The sequence below is a fragment of the Eurypyga helias genome, unplaced genomic scaffold (genome assembly GCF_000690775.1).
Source record: "Eurypyga helias isolate BGI_N326 unplaced genomic scaffold, ASM69077v1 scaffold3531, whole genome shotgun sequence".
NCBI classification, from domain to species: domain Eukaryota; kingdom Metazoa; phylum Chordata; class Aves; order Eurypygiformes; family Eurypygidae; genus Eurypyga; species Eurypyga helias.
Window position 1 is genome coordinate 52,781 of NW_010228839.1, and position 5,976 is coordinate 58,756.

Sequence of the window (5,976 nt, forward strand, 5' to 3'; positions counted from 1 at the left end):
TCCTCAAAGTTGCAATACGTGCTTTTCAAGATACTTAACTAAGTAAATCCTTTAAATACTGTGAGGAAATTATATAATAAAATAGTATTAGTTTACCTACTAAATAGTTGCATCATTTAACTAGTTTACCTCCCTTTAAATAAGCTGCTTAGATAATTTCACTGTTAGCTCATGTAAAAGGACACACTTTTAAAATGTGTCCCACCATCTCCCAAAAATGGACTTTACTGGATTTAGCACAGCTATGAAAAAAGCCTTCAAGCTGACCTGGTGATGGTAATCCCTCCATACAGTGTATATACCACCAATAAATGATATGTGCTACACCCCAGGAGAAGAATGGTTAAAAAAAAAAAAAAAGAAAAAAAAAGTCTCGTTCTTGCAACTATTATTAACATGCAAGACAGGCAATTACCATGGGTGAAAATTCCATGAGTTTTTACCTAATTCTTCCATTGAGCAACTTGAAAAAAGATTTATTAGCATGATCTTTACCTTTAATCAGGCCTATTTTTGTCCATCTGCTCGGAGGCTCTTTATTAGCATGCCTTAAACACATTAATAATGCATTAAACATATGTAGATTTACATCGAAATGAGTTTCTTTAACTAATTCCAACCAGAAACCTACTTGTTTGGGTATGGGCTATGGTGGGATACATTTAAAACTATTCCACTGATAATTATTACTTCCCTGTACTGCAGAATTCCTATTTACTACGCTTTCATATCATTTGCAGAAATTATAAACACTATTTGTCTGTGATACAGATTTCTGCGCAGAAAAAATAAACAAAGTAGGAAAGTTACTATGTAGAGTAACCGGATCATTAAATGATCAGTTCTGTTCAGCCCTGTTCTGGCCAGCCCTGTGTAATTATGAGGCATGTGTGACGGTTTTAATATAGAATGGCTGCAGCGGGGTATTTTGTTTTTGTGAAAGTTGTGAAGATGTATAAAGGCAAGATAAATAGAAACGTCTCTAGTGCTGAATATGGTCAAGGAAACCCATGTAGTAAATAATAAGAGTTTATATTGAACTGTTTAGTTATGTTTGATAAGTAAATTGTGCTGTGATAGGAGCATCAAAAGCCATTTTCTAAACAATTTGGGGAACGCAGCACAGCATGATAAGCTATCGGTCTGCAAACAGGCAACAGCATCCCCCAGTAGCTTAGAAGGGAAAAAATTGCTACATTCTGAAGATACATCTTTTCTTTGTTGCCTTCTGCAGAAATGCAGGCCGTGACAGAAAATTCTCTCTGAATTACATCGTCAGATACAAATAGTACACTGGTGCTTGGAGTATTAAATACTAGCGATGACAGAAAAAGTGTAAAAATGTAGTAGCTTTTGCTAAGACCTTAAAACCTTTATTTAAATCAACAATAACTATTGGGAGTTGACTCTCGATTATAATATGAGAAATAACTGTCTATTATTCACATAAGAGTAATTCTGTCCTAGCACATAAAATGTTGCTTAAAAATGGAAGTATTAACCCAGGAAGTTCTATATGATACGATCAGGTTATACTATGAAATGAAACGGCAGTAGGGATTTTGCTCACCAGTAATATTGAGAAATTACTACTAGATTAAAAATTTAGATAACAATTGCACTCATAACCATATGTTGTACCAGGCAAGACTACAGATTTATATCTTAAAAGCAAAGGGGAAAAAAGGGAACCAACAATTAACTAATTACCCTCTATATTGGCTACTTCAATTATTAGCTGTTTGTATCATGTGATCCTGTTTTTCCTGTGGGACATGCCCAAACTCAAGAAAAGGGATTTCTTCCCTCTTAATTCTTTATATTATCCTCCAAAGTAATCCTGTGCTATTTTTTTCATGCATGTGTTGTTCCTAGAAAACACGAATGGGGCGTGAATGCTGTTTTCCTACTGTTCTGTTAAAATTGGAAAATAGAAAATCATTTGGAGAAGATAAACCTAGTCCTGATCTACAGTTATACACTAAGTCAAAATACAGAAAATTGTTAAAACAGAATTCATCTAAGTTAGTTTATTGCTTCAGAAAGGGAAGATACTTTAAGGAAAACGTAACACATTGGAAAATTTAAACTTAAAAAGTGTATTGGTGTTTTGATACCTAAGTGTTACAAAACAAATTAAAGGAGCCTGACCTGTAATAAATTAAAATCACTAAAGATTTGTTCAGGTTAAAATCACTAATCCATTTATTTTTGGATTTTTATATATCACTTTAATGAAGAAAGTGCCTTGACCCTATAAGTTTAATGAATTATTTAATAATGATACACTTCATCCAGCTCCACTGCTCTAGGTTATAAATTAGAGCTTGGCATAGTAAGTAAAGTTGAACTGTAAATCTGCTGTGACTACAGAGATAATTACGTCACTAACATATGCAACATGAATACTTTTTTAAACAATAGGTGGGAAGCTGTCAGCTTCCTCTTCCTATAAATAAGTACAGGCAGAATGTGTAAGGTGACTGAAATTGAAAAGTATATTGCCTAATCAGTGAACTGTTCTGCAGCCATCTCACACTTGTGAAAAACAAAATGTAGCTGCAGCCACAGAAAATTAACCTTGTTGAAGCTGTAATCCTTATTAATTTATAGAAATGTTCACAATTAGCTGTGCTTTTAATTAACATCTGTGTTAATGTTCATGATTGTAACATGAAATTTCACTTGTTTTTTATGGTTACTATAGGATGTTTTAATGTACTTTCAAATCACTACCATAAATTTTGTATAAATACGACAGTGACGTCTTGTGACTTAATTTACAGAAACACTATAGAATGTGCAATTATTGACTCTAACAGGCCAGGAAATTACTGGTTTAGATTAAATAAAGCTTTAGCAAACAAGGGCTTCTTGGAATTATCAGTGAGTGGATTTTCCGTGGATTTAGGTTTGCACATAAATATTTATTAAGTAGTCAGAGTGTTGTTTAGAAAGTGAGGTTATTTTGTCAATAGGGAGTAACTGTTCATATGCAAATAAAGCTCTTCATTGATTTTCATTGCTTAGTAGTTAATTCTTCTGTTTTCCTACATTTTAAGATAAGCTATATACCCTGTGCCACATTCTCATGCACTGTAAACATTCTTAGACTGATTTCCTTCTGAAGATAGACTTGGGAATTTTCTAAATTCCTAAATGTGAACAGATTCCAGCTAAAACTGCAAAAAGTAGGAAGAAGCAGGAGAGTAAAAACTGCTTGTGGTGATGATACTGATCAGGAGTGACAGGACAATTTGAGGAAAGCTTACAGCTCAACAGGAGTAGCGGGAGTATTGTGGTATGTTTTCTCTGGTAGTGATGTGGAATCTTTGGATGAAAAGCTGGGGAATGTACTACTGGGTGATTTAGCAGCATGCTTCTTGTTCCTGGTCAAGTTAAATACTGTGTATTTTTCTCTCGTGGTACTATGCAGAACGATTTCTTTTTCCTTTCCCCTGCCCCTCTCCAACCTCCCCCAGTGAACTTAGAACACAGATTTCAACCTTGTTGACCGCTAGAAACCTGAAGACTAAAACATTTCTCAAAGACTGGAATCTGAATAGCTGGCTTGGTGACCACTCAGCTGTTGTAGAAATGCTGTAATTAAGCACAAGTCTGTGCCTTCTCTGGCAAATGCAAATTCTATCACTGAATTTACAAAATATCTTAAATCCAGGACCCTTTTTTTTTTTTTTTCCCAAATACACTCGGAGTCTGTGCCTCCTGGAACCGTGCACAATTGTATTCTTAATATTTTTAGAGGGAGGGTGCTAGAGGGGTAAGTTCTTATACTGCTGGGTCACCCAGCCATCTTCTGAGGCCCAGTTTGTTCAAATTCAGATATAAAATAGTACATGTTTTGAGGAGGCTCAAAATGTCTCATGCCAATCGGTCTACGATAATTTTGCTGTAAGAGAACTGTGTGAATTTTATTATTTTTTACAGATGCGCATTTGCAGTTTTCTGTCACTGTTTGCTGCTGTGGTTATGTGACTGAATGTGACTGAGATTACTTGAAAACCACAGGAAGAAATGTTAGCATCTACATAGCAGTGGCCTTTCTTGGTTACACGTTTTTAGTGTCGCAAAATGATTTTTGTAAAATGCAGTTTTAAAATACGTTTTATGCAGAGATGAAGCCAAGTTAAGAACAGTTTGTACAACTACTGGTTTCCACCCTCAGGTCATACTATGTTGCTCTGAGAGATGCCAAAATACTGCATTGCAAACTAACTGCCAACATGATCTGAGGTTTGTCTGGTTGCCTGAAGCAGAGTTGTGGTTTTCTGGGGTTTTTTGTTTTGGTGTGGTGGGGCTTTTCCATTTAAATTTTGTTAATTGGGATAGTTGCATTATTTCACCTCACTACTCTTTCTTAGAGTTGCCTGCAGAGTTTATATACTCATAGGTCCTCAGTTCATACATGGAATATTTGTTTCTCAGTCCTGGAAACTGGGGAAAAAAAAAAAAAAAAGGAATATGATTAAAAAGAGTTGGCCTGTTTTATAACCTACTAACTTCTGCTGCAAAGATTCTAATACGATTTTAAGATGACTGCAAGTTCTAGAGCTGTCATTTTATTTCAAAGCTGGTATTGCCACATTTTATCAACAGGTTTTAATTACTGGATTAAAAAAAAAAGTAGTTTCATCTACTACTCAGCAGAATCACAAGAATTGTAGACAGCTACTTAAATCTCAGGCATGCTTTAACTATACATGTATTGGACAGAGAGAGGGAAAATTCACTCTGCTGATTTTGCTTGCCTTTTGAAAAAGAACAAGCGCACTGTTTAAGCAGTGCTGAGTTGGGAGGACACTTTTCTAGAGGGTAATGAAGTATCTAAATTTATATATAAATTTGGACTCATAAGATCTGTGGATTGCCCTTGTTGCAGCAAAACAACAGATTGTTTTTGTGACTTTTCTCAGTATAACAAGCATAGATTCAGCTATACCAACACAAAATCTGTGTTTTTCTAGAATAACAATTATAACAATAAAGACATCTGTCAAGTTGAGCCCTCTAGTAATCATGCATGTGATCCTTCTTTCAACTATCTAGATACAGCCATGCTGAGACACCTTCAAGTTTATACAGCGATGCTCAGCCAAAGGGATTCTCTAATTCACAGACACAGTTCAGGCAGTTTCTTCCATTGCTGTGAACCATGAGCACATGTAGATGACTCAGATTATTGTGACTACTGTTCTCAAATCTGATGGGGAAAATAAAGTGTTTTGCTTGTGGTAACAATAGCTCAATTTTAGTTAAAACACCCCATTTTTCTCTCATGTCTTGTGTGTTCTCAAAATAAAATACAGGGAAACATACGTAAGACAAAGGCACTTGGTTAGGAAACCCCCTGAGTGTGAAGTGTCTGGGCACCCTGCACATGGGGCCCAGCAGCTGCTGGAGACGAGGCTTTTCTCGGAAACACATACTGCCGCAGCCATCGCCCCGCTTTCTCGAAAGCCCGTACTACCAGAGCCGCCTCAGCCCTCCGGCCGCCCCCGGGCCGGCCAACTCCGACTGAACGCAGACGGCCAAGCACCAGCCCCCACCTTTCCCCCTCACAGCACCCTGAGGAACGGCTCAGCTAGAAACCCTCGAGAAAAATCCACCTACACGCCGGCTCTGGGCCGGTCAGTTGTGCTTCACACTTCACCTTTCCACTGGGCGTTTCTGTCCAAACCCCCGGGTTCCGCCATTTCCTGGACAAGCGCGGCCAACCCTCCCCAGCTCCCGCCCTTCGGGCGCGGTACCGCTGCCTCCGCTTCCCTGAACGGCGCATGCGTACCGCGCAAGCACATGCGCAATGGTACCGGCGGGCCGGCGCGCATGCGTGGAAGTGGTCGGCGTGTGTGAAGCGGTGGATTGGGAGGAGGCGTCCGGGCAGCCGGACCAGGAACTGCTCCAGCGGTGGCTGGGCGGGGGACGGGGGGACGCCCGGGCCTGCGGGGGGGGCCCGGG